Source organism: Pongo pygmaeus, chromosome 16 (assembly GCF_028885625.2).
Source record: "Pongo pygmaeus isolate AG05252 chromosome 16, NHGRI_mPonPyg2-v2.0_pri, whole genome shotgun sequence".
NCBI classification, from domain to species: Eukaryota; Metazoa; Chordata; class Mammalia; order Primates; family Hominidae; genus Pongo; species Pongo pygmaeus.
The window spans coordinates 13085828-13106529 of record NC_072389.2 but is presented as its reverse complement, the minus strand read 5'-3'; positions in this window follow the sequence as shown (position 1 = coordinate 13106529).

The window sequence follows — 20702 nt, the reverse complement described above, 5'->3', positions numbered from 1 at the left end:
GAGTGGAGTGGAGAGAAATGGAGTGGAATGGAATGGTGAAATGAAATATGAGATGAGATTGTGCTACTGCACTCCAGCCTGTGTGACAGAATGAGATCCTGTGGAAAGAAGGCAATGGAATGGAATAGAGTGGAATGGAATGAAATGTAATCAAATGGAATGGGAAGGAACGGTGAAATGAAATATGAGCTGAGATTGTGCCACTGCACTCCAACCTGGTTGACAGAGAGAGATCCTGTTGAAAGAAAGGAATGTAATGTAATGGAGTGTACTGGAATGGAATGGAATAGAAAGGGGTGCAGTGGAGAGGAGTGGAGTGCATTGGAGGGGAGTGTAGTGGAATGGAGTTGAATGGAATTTGATGTAATAAAGTGGAATGGAGTGGAGTGGAGTACAGTGGAGTGCAGTGGAAAGGATTGGAATGGGATGTAAAAGAGAGGAGTGGCGTATAGTCGAGTGGAGTGGAGTGGAGTGGAGTGGAGTTGAATGGAACGGGATGGAGTGGAGTGGAATGAAATTCAATGGTAAAATGAAATGTGAGCTGAGATTGTGCCACTGCACTCCAGCTTGTGTGACAGAGTGAGATCCGTCGAAAAAAGGAATGGAATGGAATGGAGTGGAAGGGAATGGAATGGAAATGAATGCAGTGGAGTGGAGTAGAGTGGAGTGGAATGGCGTGGAATGGAATGGGATGGAATGGAATGAAATAGAGTGGAGTGGATTGGAGTGGTATGTAGTGGAATGGAATGGGATGGAATGGAATGGAAATGAATGCATTGGAGTGGAGAAGAGTGGAGTGGAATGGCGTGGAATGGAATGGGATGGAATGGAATGAAATGGAGTGGAGTGGAGTGGAGTGGAATGTAGTGGAATGGAATGGGATGGAATGGAATGGAGTGGACTGGAGTGGACTGGAGTGGAGTGGAATTTAGTGGAATGGAATGGGATGGAATGGAATGGAATGGACTGGAGTGGACTGGAGTGGAGTGGAATGGAATGGAATGGATTGGAAGGGAGATGAGTGGATTGGAGTGTAGTGGATTGTAATAGAAAGGGATGGTGTGGAATGGAATGGAGTAGTGTGGAGTGGAGTGGAATGGAGTGGAATGGAATGAGATAGAATGGAATGGGGTGGAGTGGAGTGGAGTGAAATGGACTGTAGTGAGTGTAGGAGAATCTAGTGGAATGGAACGGAATGCAATGGAATGGAAAGGAATGGAAAGAATTGGAATGGAAAGGAATGCAATGGAATGCAATGCAATTTAATGGAATGGAATGGAGTGGAATGCAATGGAATGGAATGAAACGGAATACAATGCAATGGAATGGAGTGCCACTGCACTACAGCCTGTGTCCAAGAGTGAGATCCTGTCGAAAGAAAGTAATGTATGGAATGGAGTGGAATGGAATAGAAAGGAATTGAATGGATTGGAGTGGAGTGGAGTGGAAAAGAGTGGAACGGAATTTGATGGAATGGAATGGAGTGGAGTGTTGTGGAGTGGAAAGGAATAGAATTTAAAGGAGTGACAAGGAGTGTACTGTAGCAGTGCGGAGTGGAGTGGAATAGAGTGTAATGGAATGGAATCGAATGCAATGGAATGGAATGGAATGGAATGGAATGGAATGGAATGGGATGCAACGGAATGGAATGGAATGGAATGGAATGCAGTGGAATGGAGTGCCACTGCACTCCAGCCTGTGTCATAGAGTGAGATCTTGTCAAAAGAAAGGAATGGAATGGAATGGATTGGATTGGAATGGAAGGGAATGGAATGAAAAGGAGAGGAGTGGAGAGGAGTAGAGTGGAATAGAGTAAAATGGAATTTGATGGAAGTGAATGGAATGGAGTGGAGTGGAGAGGAATAGAATACAAAGGAGTGAAATGGAATGTAGTATAGTAGAGTGGAGTGGAGTGGATTGGAAATGGAAAGGAATGGAATGGAATTCAATGGAGTGGAATGGTGAAAAGAAAAGTGAGCTGAGATTGTGCTTCTGCACTCCAGCCTGGGTGTAAGAGCGAGATCCTGTTGAAATAAGGGAATGGAAGGGAATGGAGTGGAATGGAATGGAATGGAATGGAATGGAATGGAATGGAATGGAATGGAATGCAATGGAATGGAATGCAATGGAACGGAATGGAAATAAAGGAATGGAAGGGAATGGAGTGGAATGTAATGGAAGGGAATGGAAAGGAATGCAAAGGAATGGAATGCAATGGAATGGAATACAATGGAATGGAATGGAATGAAATGGAATGGAATGGAATGGAATGGAATGTAGTGGATTGGAGTGGAGTGGAGTGGACTGGAGTGGAGTCAATTAGAGTGGAGGGGAATGGAGTGGAATGGAATGGGACGGAATTGAATGGAGTGGAGTGGAGTGGATTGGAGTTGAATAGCACGGGATGGAGTGGAGTGGAGTGGAGTGGAATGAAACGGAATGGAATGCAATGGTAAAAGGCAATGTGAGCTGAGATTGTGCCACTGCACTCCAGCTTGTCTGACAGTGAGATCCTGTTGAAAGAAAGGAATGGAATGGAATGGAGTGGAATGGAATGGAGTGGAGTGCAGTGGAGTGGAGAGGAGAGGAGTGAAATGGAGTGGAATGGAGTGGGAGGGAATGGAGTGGAGTGGAGTGGAATGTAGTGGAATGGAATGGGATGGAATGGAATGGAGTCGAGTTGAGTGGAGTGGAATGGAATGGAATGGAATGGATAGGAGGGGAGATGAGTGGATTGGAGTGTAGTGGATTGTAAAGGAATGGGATGGTGTGGAAAGGAATGGAGAGGTGTGAAGTGGAGTGGAGTGGAATGGACTGGAATGGAATGAGACTGAATGGAATGGGGTGGAGTGGAGTGCAGTGAAATGGACTGTAGTGCAGTGGAGGGGAATCTAGTGGAATGGAACGGAATGGAACGGAATGGAACGGAATGGAATGGAATGGATGGAATGCAATGCAATGGAATGGAATGCAATGGAATGGAATGGAATGGAATGCAATGGAATGCTGAAATGAAATGTGAGCTGAGATTGTGCCACTGCACTCCAGCCGGTGTAACAGACTGAGATCATATCGAAAGAAAGGAATGGAAAGGAAAGGAATGGAATGGAATCTAATGGAATGGAGAGGAGTGGAGTGGAGTGGTGTGGAATGCAGTGGATTAGAGTGGAATGTAATGGGATGTCATGGAAAGGAGTGGAGTGGAGAAGAGTGGAATGGAGTGGAATGGAGTGGGATGGAATGGTATGGGGTGGAGAGGAGTGGAGTGGAGTGAAATGGAAAGGAATGGAATTTAATGGAATGAAATGAAATGGAATGGAAAGGAATGGGCTGGTGAAATGAATTGTGACCTGAAATTGTTGCACTGTAATCCATCCTGGGTGACAGAGTGAGATCCTGTCATAAGAAAGAATGGAATGGAATGGAGTAGAATGGAATAATGTGGAACGGAATGAAGTGGAGTGGAGTGGACTGGAGTGGAGTAGAGTGGAGTGGAGGGGAATGGAGTGGAATAGAATGGGATGGAGTGGAATGGAATGGAGGGGAGTGAATTGGACTGGAGTTTAACAGATTGGAATGGAATGGGATGGATTGGAATTGATTGGTGTGTTGTGGAGTGGAATGGAGTGGAGTGGAATGGAATGGAATGGAGTGTATTGGAGTGTAGTGGAATGGAGTGGAGTTTAGTGGACTGAAAAGGAATGGGATGGAATGGTAAGCAATGGAATGCAATGGAATGGAACAGTGAAATGAAATGTGAGCTGAGATTGTGCCACTGAACTGCAGCCAGGGTGACAGAAGGAGATCCTGTCAAAAGAAAGGAATGGAATGGAAGGGAGTGGAAAAGAAAGGAATGGAGTGGAGTGAAGTGGTGAGGAGTGGAGTGGAATAGAGTGGAATGGAATGGGATAGAGAGGAATGGAATAGAGTGGAGTGGAGTGGAATGGAGTGAAGTGGAATTGAATGGGAAGGAAAGGGATGGAGTGAAGTGGAGTGGTGGGGTGTGGAGTGGAATGGAGTGGTGTGGAGTGGAACAGAATGGAATGGAGTGCAGAGGAGTAGAGTGGAGTAGAGTGGAGTGGAGTGGAATGGAATGGAATGGATTGGAATGCAGTGGAACGGAATGGTGAAATGAAATGTGAGCTGAGATTTTGCCACTGCGCTGCAGCCAGTTTGACAGAGTGCGATCCTGTCAAAAAAAAGGAATAGAATGGAAGGGAGTGGAAAAGAAAGGAATGGAGTGGAGTGAAGTGGAGAGGAGTGGAGTGGAATGGAGTGGTATGGAATGGGATAGAGTGGAAAGGAATGGAGTGGAGTGGAGTGGAATGGAGTGGAATGGAATTGAATGGGAAGGAATGGGATGAGTGGAGTGGAGTGGTGTGGAGTGGAACAGAATAGAATGGAGTGCAGAGGAGTAGAGTGGAGTATAGTGGAGTGCAGTGGAATGGAATGGAATGGATTGGAATGGAATGGAATGGTGAAATGAAATGTTAGCTGAGATTGTCCCACTGCACTCCAGCCTGGGGGACAGAAAGAGATCCTGTCGAAGGAATGGAATGGAATGGAGTGGAATAGAATGGAGTGGAATGACATGGAGTGGAGTGGAGTGGAGTGAAGTGGAATGGAGTGGAATGGAATGGTGAAATGAAATGTGATATGAGATTGGGCTACTGCACTCCAGCCTGTGTATCAGAGTGAAATCCTCTCGAAAGAAGGGAATGGAATGCAATGAACTGGAATGGAGTGAAATGGAATCGATTTCAATGGAATGGAAAGGTGAAATGTAATGTGAGGTGAGATTCTGCAGCTGCACTCCAGCAAGGGTTACAGAGTGAGATCCAGTTGAAAGAAAGGAATGGAATGGAATAGAGTGTATTGGAATGGAATGGAATGAAATTGAGTAGAGTGGAGAGCAGTGGAGTGGAAGGGAGTGGAGTGGAATGGAGTGGAATGGAATTTGATGTAATCAAGTGGAATGTAGTGGTGTGGAGTAGAGTGGAGTGGAATGGAGTGGAAATATTTGGAATGGAATGAGATGGAATGGAAAGGGGTGGAGTGGAGTGGAGTCCAGTAGAGTGGAGTTCAATGAAATGGAATGGAGGGGAGGAGTGTAGTGGAGTGAAACGGAATGGAATGGAATGGAATGGAATGGAATGGAATGGAATGGAAAGGTAAAATGAAATGTGAGCTGAGATTGTGCCACTGCACTCCAGGCTGTGTGACAGAGTGAGATTCTGTCGAAAGAAATGAATGGAATGGAATGGAATGGAATGGAATGGAATGGAATGGAGTGGAATGGAATGGAATGGAATGGAAAGGAATGGAACGGAACGCAGTGGAGTGCAGTGGAGTGGAGTGGAAAGGAGTGGAAAGGAATGGGATAGAATGCAATGGAATGGAGTGGACTGCAGTGGAGTGGAGTGGAATGGAGTGCAGTGGAATGCGATGGAATGGAGTGGAGTGGAGTGGAATGGAGTGAATGGAAAGGAGTGGAATGGAGGGGAGAGGAGTGAATTGGAGAGTAGTGGAGTGAAATGGAATGGGATGTAGTGGCATGGAATGGAGTGGAGTGGAATGGAGTGGAATGGAATGGGATAGAATGGAGTGGAGTGGAGTGGAGTGGAGTGGAGTGGAGTGGAATGGAGTGAATGGAAAAGAATGGAATGGAGGGGAGAGGAGTGGATTGGAGTGTAGTGGAGTGGAATGGAATGGGATGTAGTGGCATGGAATGGAGTGGAGTGGAGTACAGTTGAATGGAATGGGATGGATGGAATGGAGTAGAGTGGTGTGGATTGGAGTGGACTGGAGTGGAATGGAGTGGAATGGAGTGGAATGGAATGGGAAGGAATGGACTGGACTGGAGTGGAGTGGATTGGCATGGAGTGGAATGGAATGGAATGCCATAGAATGGAAAGGAAAGGAATAGAAAGGCATGGAATGGAATGGAATGGAATGGAATGGAATGGTGAAATGAAATGTGACCTGAGATTGTGCCACTACACTTCAGCCTGGACACAGAGTGAGATCCTGTCAAAAAAAAGAAATTGAGTGGAATGTAATGCAATGGAATGGAATGGAATGGAACGGAGTGCAGTGGAGTGGAATGGAGTTGAGTGGAGTGGAGTGGAGTGGAATGGAGTGGGATGGAATGGAATGGAGTGGAGTGGAGTGGTGTGGAGTGGAGTAGAGTGGAATGTATTGGAATGGAATGGCATGGAAGGGAATGGAGTGGAGTGGAGTGGAGTGGAATGGACTGGAATTGAGAAGATTGGAATGGAGGGGATTGGAGTGGAGGTGAATGGAATAGAGTGGAGTGGAGGGTATTTGAATGGAATAGAATGGAATGGAATGGAGTGGAAAGGAATGGTGAAACTAAATATGAGCTGAGATTGGGCCACTGCATTCCAGCCTGGTTGACAGAGAGATATCCTGTCAAAAAAAACGAATGAAATGGAATGGAGTAAAATAGAATGGAATGGAATTGAATGTAGTGGAATGGAGTGGAGTGGAGTGGAGTGGACTGTAATGGAATGGAAAGCAATGGAATGGAGTGGAGATGAGTGGAGTAGAGTGTAATGTAATGGAATGAAGTGGAGTGGAGTGGAGTAGAATGGAGTGGAGTGGAGTGGAGTGGAATGGAATGCAATGGAATGCAATGGAATGGAATGGTGAAATGAAATTTGAGCTGAGATTTTGCCACTGAACTGCAGCCTGCATGACAGAATGAAGTCATATCAAAAGAAAGGAATAGAATGGAATGGAGTGTAATAGAATGGAATGTAATTGAATGGAGTGGAATGGAGTGGTATGGAGTGGAGTGGACTGGAGTGGAGAGGAGAGGAGTGGAATGGAATGGGATGGAGTGGAATGGAATGGAGCGAAGTGGAATTGAATGGGATGGAAAGGAATGGAGTGGATTGTAGTGGAGTGGAGTGGATTGGAATGTAGTGGAATGGAACGGAATGGAATAGAATGGAATGCAATGGAGTGGACTGAAATGGAGTGGAATGGAGTGGAGTGGAATGGAATGGTGAAATTAAATGTCAGCTGAGATTCTGCCACTGCACTCCAGCCTGTATCGCAGAGTGAGATCCTGTCGAAAGAAAGGAATGGAATGGACGAGAATGGAATGGAGTGGAAACGAGTGGAGTAGAGTGGAGTTTAGTGGAGTGGAGAGGAATATAGTGGAATGGAATGGGATTGAGTGGAATGGAGTGGAGTGAAGGTGAATGGAATGGAGTGGAATGGATTGGAATGGTGAAATGAAATGTGAGCTGAGATTGTTGTACTACACTCCAGCCTGGGTGACAGAGTGAGATCCTGTCAGAAAAAAGGAATGGAATGGAATGGAATGGAATGGAATTGAGTGGAATGGAGTGGAATGGAGTGGAATGGAATGGAGTGAAGTGGAGTGGAGTGGAGTGGAGGGGATTGGAGAGGAGTGCAGTAGAGTTGAATGGAGTGGAATGGAATGGGATGTAATGGAACGGAATGGATTGGAGTGGAGTGGAGTCGAATGGAGTGGAATGGAGTGGAATGGAATGGGATGGTACTCAGTGGAGTGGAGTGGAGTGGACTCAAGTGGAGTGGAACTGAATGGAATGTAATTGATTGGATTTGAGTGGAGTGCAGTGGAGTGGTTTGGAATGGAATGAAATAGAATGAAATGGAATGGAATGGTGAAATGAAATGTGAGCTTAGATTGTGCCACTGCACTCCAGACTCTGTGACAGTGTGAGATCCTGTCGAAAGAAAGGTTTGGAATGGAATGGAATTGAAAGGAATGGAATGGAATCGAGTGGAGTCTGGTGGACTGGAGTGTAGTGGTGTGGAGTGCAAAGGAGTGGAAAGGAATGGGATTGAATGGAATGGAATGGAGTAGAGTGGAGTGGAATGGAGTGGAATGGAATGGGATTGAATCTAATGGAGTGTAGTGGAACATAGTGGAGTGGAGTGGAGCGGACTGGAATGGAAGAGATTGGAATGGAGTGGACTGGAATGGAGTGGAGTGGAATGGAATGGAATTGATTGAAATGGAATGGAATAGAATGGAATTTAATGGTGAAATGAAATGTGAGCTGAGATTGTGCCGCTGCACTCCAGGCTAAGTGACAGACAGAAATCCTGTCGAAAGAAAGGAATGGAATGGAATTCAATGGAATGGAATGGAATTCAATGGAATGGAATGGAATGGTGTGGAGTGCAGTGGACTGGAGTGAAGTGGAGTGGAGTGGAGTGGAGTAGAATGGAATGGAGTGGAACTGAATGGGATGGAATGGGATCGAGTGAATTGTACTGGAGGGGAGTGGAGTGGAATGGAGTGGAATGGAGTTGAGTGGAGTGGAGTGGAATGGAGTGGATTCGAATGTTATGGAATGGAATGGAATGCAATGGAATGCAACAGAATGGAGAAATGGCATGTGAGCTGAGATTGTTCCACTGCACTTCAGCCTGGGTGACTGAGTGAGATCCTGTTGAAAGAAACGAATGGAATGGAATGGAGTGGAATGGAATGGAGTGGAATGAAGTGGAGTTGAGTGGAGTAGAGTGGAAAGGAATGGTATTCAATCTAATGGAGTGTAGTGAAATGTACCGGAGTGGAGTGGAGTGGACTGGAATGGAGTAGAATGGAATGGAAGGGAATGGAATGGAGTGGACTGGAGGGAAGTGGAGTGGAGTTGAATGGAATGGAATTGATAGAAATGGAATGGAATGGAATGCAATGGAATGGAATGGAATGGTGAAATGAAATGTGAGCTGAGATTGTGCCGCTGCACTCCAGCCTGGATGACAGAGAGAGATCCTGTCGAAAGAAAGAAATGGAATGGAATGGAGCAGAATGGAATGGAATGGGGTGGAGTGGAGTGGAGTGGAGTAGAGTAGAATGTAGTGGAATGGGATGGTATGGATTTGAGTGGAATGTAGTGGAGTGTAGTGCAGTGGGATGGAGTGGAATGGAGTGGAATTGAATGGGATGGAAAGGGATTGAATGAAATGTACAGGAGTGGGGTGGAGTGGAGTGGAATGGAGTGGAATGGAGTTGAGTGGAGTGGAGTGGAGTGGATTCGAATATTATGGAATGCAATGGAATGCAACAGAATGGTGAAATGACATGTGAGCTTAGATTGTTCCACTGCATTCCAGCCTGGGTGACTACGTGAGATCCTGTCGAAAGAAAGGAATGGAATGGAATGGAGTGGAATGGAATGGAGTGGAGTGAAGTTGATTTGAGTGGAGTGGAGTGGAATGGAGTGGAATGGAATGGGATAGAATGGAATGGTGCAGACGGTAATGGAGTGGAATGGAGAAGAGTGCAATGGAGTTGAATGGAATGGGATGTAATGGAATGGAGTGGAGTGGAGTTGAGTGGAGTGGAATGGAATGGAATGGAAAGGAGTGGAATGGAGTGGAGAGGAGTGGGGTGGAGTGGAATGGAATGGATTCGAATGGAATGGAATGGAATGGAATGGAATGGAATGGAACGGAATGAAATGGAATGGAATGAAATGGAATGGTGAAGTGAAATCTGAGCTGAGATTGTGCCACTGCACTCCAGCCTGTGTAACAGAGATCATGTCGAAGGAAAGTAATGGAATGGAAAGGAGTGGAATGGAATGGAATGGACTGGAGTGGAGTGGAGTGGAGTGGAGTAGAGTGGAGTGGAATGGAGTGCAATGGAATGGGATGGAATGCAATGGGGTGGAATAGAGTGGAGTGGAATGGAAAGGAATGGAATTTAATGGAATGGAATGGAATGGAGTGGAATGGAATGGAATAAAACGGAATGGAATGGAAAGGTCTGATTTTTTTCTTTTTTTTATTATTATTACACTTTAGGTTTTATGGTACATGTGCGCAATGTGCAGGTTAGTTACATATGTACACATGTGCCATGCGGGTGCGCTGCATCCACTAACTCGTCATCTAGCATTAAGTATATCTCCCAATGCTATCCCTCCAACCTTCCCCCACCCAACAACAGTCTCCGAAGTGTGACGTTACACTTCCTGTGTCCATGTGTTCTCGTTGTTCAATTCCCACCTGTGAGTGAGAATATGCGGTGTTTGGTTTTTTGTTCTTGTGATAGTTTACTGAGAATGATGAATTCCAATTTCATCCATGTCCCTACAAAGGACATGAACTCATCTTTTCTTATGGCTGCATAGTATTCCATGGTGTATATGTGCCACATTTTCTTAATCCAGTCTATCATTTTTGGACATTTGGGTTGGTTCCAAGTCTTTGCTGTTGTGAATAATGCCACAAAAAACATACGTGTGCATGTGTCTTTATAGCAACATGATTTATAGTCCTTCGGGTATATACCCAGTAATGGGATGGCTGGGTCAAATGGAATTTCTAGTTCTAGATCCCTGAGGAATCGCCACACTGACTTCCGCAAGGGTTGAACTAGTTTACCGTCCCACCAACAGTGTAAAAGTGTTCCTATTTCTCCACATCCTCTCCAGCACCTGTTGTTTCCTGACTTTATAATGATTGCCATTCTCACTGGTGTGAGATGGTATCTCATTGTGGTTTTGATTTGCATTTCTCTGATGGCCAGTGATGGTGAGCATTTTTTCATGTGTTTTTTGGCTGCATAAATGTCTTATTTTGAGAAGTGTCTCTGCATGTCCTTCCCCCACTTTTTGACGGGGTTGTTTGTTTTTTTCTTGTAAATTTGTTGGAGTTCATTGTAGATTCTGGATATTAGCCCTTTGTCAGATGAGTAGGTTGCGAAAATTTTTTCCATCTTGTAGGTTGCTTGTTCACCATGATGGTAGTTTCTTTTTCTGTGCAGAAGCTCTTTAGTTTAATTAGATCCCATTTGTCAATTTTGGCTTTTGTTGCCATTGCCTTTGGTGTTTTAGAGATGAAGTCCTTGCACGTGCCTGTGTCCTGAATGGTAATGCCTAGGTTTTCTTCTAGGGTTTTTATGGTTTTAGAGCTAACGTTTAAGTCTTTAATCCATCTTGGATTGATTTTTGTATAAGGTGTAAGGAAGGGATCCAGTTTCAGCTTTCTACATATGGCTAGCCAGTTTTCCCAGCACCATTTATTAAATAGGGAATCCTTTCCCCATTGCTTGTTTTTGTCAGGTTTGTCAAAGATCAGATACTTGTAGATATGTGGCGATATTTCTGACGGCTCTGTTCTGTTCCATTGATCTATATCTCTGTTTTGGTACCAGTACCATGCTGTTTTGGTTACGGTAGCTATGTAATATAGTTTGAATTCAGGTAGTGTGATGCCTCCAGCTTTGTTCTTTTGGCTTAGGATTGTCTTGGCGATGCGGGCTCTTTTTTGGTTCCATATCAACTTTAAAGTAGTTTTTTCCAATTCTGTGAAGAAAGTCATTGGTAGCTTGATGGGGATGGCATTGAATCTGTAAATTACCTTGGGCAGTATGGCCATTTTCACGATATTGATTCTTCCTACCCATGAGTATGGAATGTTCTTCCATTTGTTTGTATCCCCTTTTATTTTCTTGAGCAGTGGTTTGTACTTCTCCTTGAAGAGGTCCTTCACATCCCTTGTAAGTTGGATTCCTAGATATTTTATTCTCTTTGAAGCAATTATGAAAGAGAGTTCACTCATGATTTTGCTCTCTGTTTGTCTGTAACTGGTGTATAAGAATGCTTGTGATATTTGTACATTGATTTTGTATCCTGAGACTTTGCTGAAGTTGCTTATCAGCTTGAAATTTTGGGCTAAGACAATGGGGTTTTCTAGATACAAAATCATGTCACCAACAAACAGGGACAATTTGACTTCCTCTTTTCCTAATTGAATACCCTTTATTTCCTTCTCCTACCTAATTGCCCTGGCCAGAAATTCCAACACTGTGTTGAATAGAAGTGGTGAGAGAGGGCATCCCTGTCTTGTGCCAGTTTTCAAAGGGAATGCTTCCAGTTTTTGCCCATTCAGTATGATTGTGGCTGTGGGTTTCTCATAGACAGCTCTTATTATTTTGAGATACGTCCCATGAATACCTAATTTATTGAGAGGTTTAAGCATGAAGTGTTGTTGAATTTTGTCAGAGGCCATTTCTGCATCTATTGAGATAATCATGTGGTTTTTGTCTTTGGTTCTGTTTATATGCAGGATTACATTTATTGATTTGTGTATATAGAACCACACTTGCATCACAGAGATGAAGCCCACTTGATCCTGGTGGATAAGCTCTTTGATGTGCTGCTGGATTCGGTTTGCCAGTAATTTATTGAGGATTTTTGCATCAATGTTCATCAAGGATATTGGTCTAAAATTCTCTTTTTTGGTTGTGTCTCTGCCCGGCTTTGGTATCAGGATGATGCTGGCCTCATAAAATGAGTTAGGGAGGATTCCCTCTTTTTCTATTGATTGGAATAGATTCTGACGGAATTGTACCAGTTCCTCCTTGCACCTCTCATAGAATTTGGCTGTGAAACCATCTGGTCCTGGACTCTTTTTGGTTGGTAAGCTATTGATTATGGCCACAATTTCAGAGCCTGTTATTGGTGTATTTAGATATTCAACTTCTTCCTGGTTTAGTCTTGGGAGAGTATATGTGACGAGGAATTTATCCTTTTCTTCTAAATTTTCTAGTTTATTTTCGTAGAGGTGTTTGTAGTATTCTCTGATGGTAGTTTGTATTTCTGTGGGATCAGTGGTGATATCCCATTTATCATTTTTTGTTGCATCTATCTCATTCTTCTCTCTTTTTTTCTTTATTATTCTTGCTAGCAGTCTATCAATTTTGTTGATGCTTTCAAAAAACCAGCTCGTGGATTCATTAATTTTTGGAAGGGTTTTTTTGTGTCTCTACTTCCTTCAGTTCTGTTCTGATTTTAGTTATTTCTTGCCTTCTGCTAGCTTTTGAATGTGTTTGCTCTTGCTTTTCTAGTTCTTTTAATTATAGTGTTAGGGTGTCAAATTTGGATCTTTCCTGCTTTCTGTTGTGGGCATTTAGTGCTATAAATTTTCCTCTACACACTGCTTTGAATGCATCCCAGAAGTTCTGGTATGTGTGTCTTGGTTCTCGTTGGTTTCAAAGAACATCTTTATTTCTGCCTTCATTTCGTTATGTACCCAGTAGTCATTCAGGAGCAGGTTGTTCAGTTTCCACGTAGTTGAGCAGTTTTGAGAGAGATTCTTAATCCTGAGTTCTAGTTTGATTGCACTGTGATCTGAGAGATAGTTTGTTATACCCTCTGTTCTTTTACTTTTGCTGAGGAAAGCTTTACTTCCAACTATGTGGTCAATTTTGGAACAGGTGTGGTGTGGTGCCGAAAAAAATGTATATTCTGTTGATTTGGGGTGGAGAGTTCTGTAGATGTCTATTAGGTCCGCTTGGTGCAGAGCTCAGTTCAATTCCTGGGTATCCTTCTTGACTTTCTGTCTCGTTGATCTGTCTAATGTAGACAGTGGGGTGTTAAAGTCTCACAATATCAATGTGTGGGAGACTAAGTCTCTTTGTAGGTCACTCAGGACTTGCTTTATGAATCTGGGTGCTCCTGTGTTGGGTGCTTATATATTCAGAATAATTAGCTCTTCTTGTTGAATTGATCCCTTTACCATTATGCAATGGCCTTCTTTGTCTCTTTTGATCTTTTTTGGTTTAAAGTCTGATTTATCAGACACTAGGATTGCAACCCCTGCATTTTTTTGCTTTCCGTTTGCTAGGTAGATCATCCTCCAAGCTTTTATTTTGAGCCTATGTGTGTCTCTGCACGTGAGATGGGTTTCCTGAATACAGCACACTGATGGGTCTTGACACTTTATCCAATTTACCAGTCTGTGTCTTTTAATTGGAGCATTTAGCCCCCATCAAAAAGAAGGGGGAAAAGGACATGAACAGATACTTCTCAAAAGAAGACTATTATGCAGCCAAGAAACACATGAAAAAATGCTCACCATCAATGGCCATCAGAGAAAAGCAAATCAAATCAACAATGAGATACCATCTCACACCAGTTAGAATGGCAATCACTAAAAAGTCAGGAAACAAAATGTGCTGGAGAGGATATGGAGAAATAGGAAGACTTTTACACTGTTGGTTGGACTGTAAACAAGTTCAACCATTGTAGAAGTCAGTGTGGGGATTTCTCAGGGATCTAGAACTAGAAATACCATTTGACACAGTCATCACATTACTGGGTATATACACAAAGGACTATAAATCATGCTGCAATAAACAGACATGAACACGTATGCTTATTGCGGCATTATTCACAATACGAAACACTTGGAACTAACCCAAATGTCCAACAATGATAAATTGGATTAAGAAAATCTGGCACAAATCGAATAGGAACATCTCTGGTCTACAGCTCGCAGCGTGAGCGACACAGAAGACAGGTGATTTTTGCATTTCCATCTGAGGTACCCTGTTCATCTCACTAGGGAGTGCCAGACAGTGGGCGCAGGTCAGTGGGTGACTGCACCGTGCGCCAGCCAAAGAAGGGGCGAGGCATTGCCTCACACGGGATGCACAAGGGGACACGGAGTTCCCTTTGCAGGGGTGACAGACGGCACCTGGAAAATCGGGCCACTCCCACTCGAATACTGTGCTTTTCCGACGGGCTTAGGAAACGGTGCCCCAGGAGAGTATAGCCCGCACCTGGCTCAGAGGGTCCTATGCCCACGGAATCTCGCTGATTGCTAGCACAGCAGTCTGAGATCAAACAGCAAGTCGGCAGCGAGGCTGGGGGAGCGGCGCCCGCCATTGCCCAGACTCGCTTCGGTGAACAAAGCAGCCTGGAAGCTTGAACTGGGTGGGGCACACCACAGCTGAAGGAGGCCTGCCTGCCTCTGTAGGCTCCACCTCTGGGGGCAGGGCACAGAGAGACAAAAAGACAGCAGTAGCATCTGCAGACTTAAATGTCCCTGTCTGACAGTTTTGAAGAGAGCAGTGGTTCTCCCAGCATGCACCTGGAGATCTGAGAACGGGCAGACTGCCTCCTCAAGTGGGTCCCTGACCCCTGACCCCCAAGCAGCCTAACTGGGAGGCATCCCCCAGCAGGGGCAGACTGACACCTCACACGGCCGGCCAGGTACTCCAACAGACCTGCAGCTGAGGGTTCTGTCTGTTAGAAGGAAAACTAACAGAAAGGACATCCACACCAAAAACCCATCTGTACATCACCATCATCAAAGACCAAAAGTAGATAAAACCACAAATAGGGGAAAAAACAGAGCAGAAAAACTGGAAACTCTAAAAAGCAGAGTACCTCTCCTCCTTCAAAGGAATACAGTTCCTCACCAGCAATGGAACAAAGCTGGACAGAGAATGACTTTGACGAGCTGAGAGAAGGCTTCAGATGATCAAATTACTCCGAGTTACGGGAGGATATTCAAACCAAAGGCAAAGAAGTTGAAAACTTTGAAAAAAAATTTAGAAGAATGAATAACTAGAATAACCAATACAGAGAAGTGCTTAAAGGAGCTGATGGAGCTGAAAACCAAGGCTCGCGAACTACGTGAAGAATATAGAAGCCTCATGAGCCGATGCGATCAAATGGAAGAGAGGGTATCAGCCCTGGAAGATGAAATGAATGAAATGAAGTGAGAAGGGAAGCTAAGAGAAAAAAGAATAAAAAGAAATGAGCAAGCCTCCAAGAAATATGGGACTATGTAAAAAGACCAAATCTACGTCTGATTGGTGTACCTGAAAGTGACGGGGAGAATGAAAACAAGTTGGAAAACACTCTTCATGATATTATCCAGGAGAACTTCCCCAATCTAGCAAGGCAGGCCAACATTCAGATTCAGGAAATACAGAGAACGCCACAAACATACACCTCGAGAAGAGCAACTCAAAGACACATAACTGTCAGATTCACCAAATTTGAAATGAAGGAAAAAATGTTAAGGGCAGCCAGAGAGAAAGGTCGTGTTACCATCAAAGGGAAACCCATCAGACTAACAGCGGATCTCTCGGCAGAAACCCTACAAGCCAGAAGAGAGTGGGGGCCAATATTCAACAATCTTAAAGAAAAGAATTTTCAACACAGAATTTCATATCCAGCCAAACTAAGCTTCATAAGTGAAGGAGAAATAAAATACTTTACAGACAAGCAAATGCTGAGAGATTTTGTCACCACCAGGCCTGCCTTAAAAGAGCTCCTGAAGGAAGCGCTAAACATGGAAAGGCACAACCGGTACCAGCCACTGCAAAATCATGCCGAAATGTAAAGACCTTCGAGACTAGGAAGAGACTGCATCAACTAACGAGCAAAATAACCAGCTAACATCACAATGACAGGATCAAATTCACACATAACAATATTATCTTTAAATGTAAATGGACTAAATGCTCCAGTTAAAAGACACAGACTGGCAAATTGGATAAAGACTCAAGACCCATCAGTGTACTGTATTCAGTAAACCCATCTCAATCCTAGGGTTTGCAATCCTAGTCTCTGATAAAACAGACTTTAAACCAACAAAGATCAAAAGAGACAAAGAAGGCCATTACATAATGGTAAAGGGATTAATTCAACAAGAAGAGCTAACTATCCTAAATATGAATGCACCCAATACAGGAGCACCCAGATTCATAAAGCAAGTCCTGAGTAACCTACAAAGAGACTTAGACTACCACACATTAATAATGGGAGAATTTAACACCCCACTGTCAACATTAGACAGATCAACGAGACAGAAACTCAACAAGGACAACCAGGATTTGAATTCATCTCTGCACCAAGTGAACCTAATAGACATCTACAGAACTCTCCACCACAAATCAATAGAATATACATTTTTTTCAGCACCACACCACACCTATTACAAAATTAACCACATACTTGGAAGTAAAGCTCTCCTCAATAAATGTAAAAGAACAGAAATTATAACAAACTGTCTCTCAGATCACAGTGCAATCAAGCTAGAACTCAGGATTAAGAATCTCACTCAAAACTGCTCAATTACGTGGAAACTGAACTACCTGCTCCTGAATGACTACTGGGTATATGACGGAATGAAGGCAGAAATAAAGATGTTCTTTGAAACCAACGAGAACCAAGACACAACATACCAGAATCTATGGGATGCATTCAAAGCAGTGTGTAGAGGGAAATTTATGGCACTAAATGCCCACAAGAGAAAGCAGGAAAGATCCAAAATTGACACCCTAACATCACAATTAAAAGAACTAGGAAAGCAAGAGCAAACACATTCAAAAGCTAGCAGAAGGCAAGAAATAACTATAATCAGAGCAGAGCTGAAGGAAATAGAGACAAAAAAATCCTTCGAAAAATAAATGAATCCAGAAGCTGGTTTTTTGAAAGGATCAACAAAATTGATAGACCACTAGCAAAATTAATAAAGAAAAAGAGAGAGAAGAATCAAATGGATGCAATAAAAAATGATAAACAGGATATCACCACCAATCCCACAGAAATACAAACTACAATCAGAGAATATTACAAACACCTCTACGCAAATAAACTAGAAAATCTAGAAGAAATGGATAAATTACTCGACACATACACCCTCCTAAGACTAAACAAGGAAAAAGATGAATCTCTGAATAGACCAATAACAGCAGCTGAAATTGTGGCAATAATCAATAGCTTAGCAACCAAAAACAGTCCAGGACCAGATGGGTTCACAGCCGAATTCTACCAGAGGTAAAAGGAGGAGCTGGTACCATACCTTCTGAAACTATTCCAATCAATAGAAAAAGAGGGATTCCTCCCTAACTCATTTTATGAAGCCAGCATCATCCTGATACCAAAGCCGGGCAGAGACACAACCAAAAAAGAGAATTTTAGACCAATATCCTTGATGAACATTGATGCAAAAATCCTCAATAAAATACTGGCAAACAGAATCCAGCAGCACATCAAACAGCTTATCCACCAGCATCAAGTGGGCTTCATCCTTGGGATGCAAGCCTGGTTCAATATATGCAAGTCAATAAATGTAATCCAGCCTGTCAACAGAACCAAAGACAAAAACCACATGATTATCTCAATAGATGCAGAAAAGGCCTTTGACATATTTCAACAACCCTTCATGCTAAAAGCTCTCAATAAATTAGGTATTGATGGGACATATCTCAAAATAATAAGAGCTCTCTATGACAAACCCACAGCCAATATCATACTGAATGGGCAAAAACTGGAAGCATTCCCTTTGAAAACTGGCACAAGACAGGGATGCCCTCTCTCACCACTTCTATTCAACACAGTGTTGGAAGTTCTGGCCAGGGCAATTAGGCAGGAGAAGGAAATAAAGGGTATTCAATAAGGAAAAGAGGAAGTCAAATTGTCCCTGTTTGCAGATGACATGATTGTATATCTTGAAAACCCCATTGTCTCAGCCCAAAATCTCCTTAAGCAGATAAGCAACTTCAGCAACGTCTCAGGATACAAAATCAATGTACAAAAATCACAAGCACTCTTATACACCAATAACAGACAAACAGAGAGCCAAATCATGAGTGAACTCCCATTCACAATTGCTTCAAAGAGAATAAAATACCTAGGAATCCAACTTACAAGGGATGTGAAGGAACTCTTCAAGGAGAACTACAAGCCACTGCTCAAGGAAATAAAAGAGGATACAAACAAATAGAAGAACATTCTATGCTCATGGATAGGAAGAATCAATATCGTGAAAATGGCCATACTGTCCAAGGTAATTTACAGATTCAATGCCATCCCCATCAAGCTACCAATGACTTTCTTCACAGAATTGGAAAAAACTACTTTCAAGTTCATATGGAACCAAAAAGCAGTCCGCATCGCCAAGTCAATCCTAAGCCAAAAGAACAAAGCTGGAGGCATCACACTACCTGACTTCAAAATATACTACATGGCTACTGTAACCAAAACAGCATGGTACTGGTACCAAAACAGAGATATAGATCAATGGAACAGAACAGAGCCCTCAGAAATAATGCCACATATCTACAAGTATCTGATCTTTGACAAACCTGACAAAAACAAGCAATGGGGAAAGGATTCCCTATTTAATAAATGGTGCTGGGAAAACTGGCTACCATATGTAGAAAACTGAAACTGGATCCTTTCCTTACACCTTATACATAAATCAATTCAAGATGGATTAAAGACTTAAATGTTAGACCTAAAACCATAAAAACCCTAGAAGAAAACCTAGGCATTACCATTCAGGACATAGGCATGGGCAAGGACTTCACGTCTAAAACACCAAAAGCAAAGGCAACAAAAGCCAAAATTGACAAATGGAATCTAATTAAACTAAAGAGCTTCTGTACAGCAAAGGAAACTACCATCAGAGTGAACAGGCAACCTACAAAATGGGAGAAAATTTTCGCAACCTACTCATCTGACAAAGGGATAATATCCAGAATCTACAATGAACTCAAACAAATTTACAAGAAAAAAACAAACAAACCCATCAAAAAGTGGGCGAGGGACATGAAGAGACACTTCTCAAAAGAAGACATTTATGCAGCCAAAAACACATGAAAAAATGCTCACCATCACTGGCCATCAGAGAAATGCAAATCAAAACCACAATGAGATACCATCTCACACCAGTTAGAATGGCAATCATTATAAAGTCGGGAAACAACAGGTGCTGGAGAGGATGTGGAGAAATAGGAACACTGTTGCACTGTTGGTGGGACTGTAAACTAGTTCAACCCTTGTGGAAGTCAGTGTGGCGATTCCTCAGGAATCTAGAACTAGAAATTCCATTCGACCTAGCCACCCCATCACTGGGTATATACCCAAAGGACTATAAATCATGCTGCTATAAAGACACATGCACACGTATGTTTATTGTGGCATTATTCACAACAGCAAAGACTTGGAACCAACCCAAATGTCCAACAATGATAGACTGGATTAGGAAAATGTGGCATATATACACCATGGAATACTATGCAGCCATAAAAAATGATGAGTTCATATCCTTTGTAGGGACATGGATGAAACTGGAAATCATCATTCTCAGTAAACTATCCCAAGAACAAAAAACCAAACACCGCATATTCTCACTCATAGGTGGGAATTGAACAATGAGAACACATGGACACAGAAAGGGTAACATCACATTTCGGGGACAGTGGTGGGATGGGGGGAGGGGAGAGGGATAGCATTGGGAGATACACCTAATGCTAGATGACGAGTTAGTAGGTGCAGTGCACCAGCATGGCACATGTATTCTTATGTAACTTATCTGCACGTTGCGCACATGTACCATAAAACCTAAAGTATAATAATAATAGTAATTAAAAAAAAAGGAAATGTCACACATATACACCACGGAATACTATGCAGACATGAAAAATGATGAGTTTATGTCCTTTGTGGGGACATGGATGAAATTGGAAATCATTATTCTCAGTCAGCTATCGCAAGAACAAAAAACCAAACACCACATATTCACACTTATAGGTGGGAATTTTAAATGAGATCACATGGACACAGGAAGGGAAACATCACACTCTGGGGACTGTTGTGGGGTCTGGGGAGGGGGGAGGGATATCATTGGGAGATACACCTAATGCTAGAAGAGTTATTGGATGCAGCACACCAGCATGCCACATGTATACATATGTAACTAAACTGCCCATTGTGCACATGTACCCTAAAACCTAATGTATCATAATAATAAATAAAAAACGAGAAGTTTCTGAGAATGCTTCTGTCTAGTTTTTATGTGAAGATATTTCCATTTCCAGCACAGGCCTCAAAGGGCTGCAAATATCCACTTGCAGATTC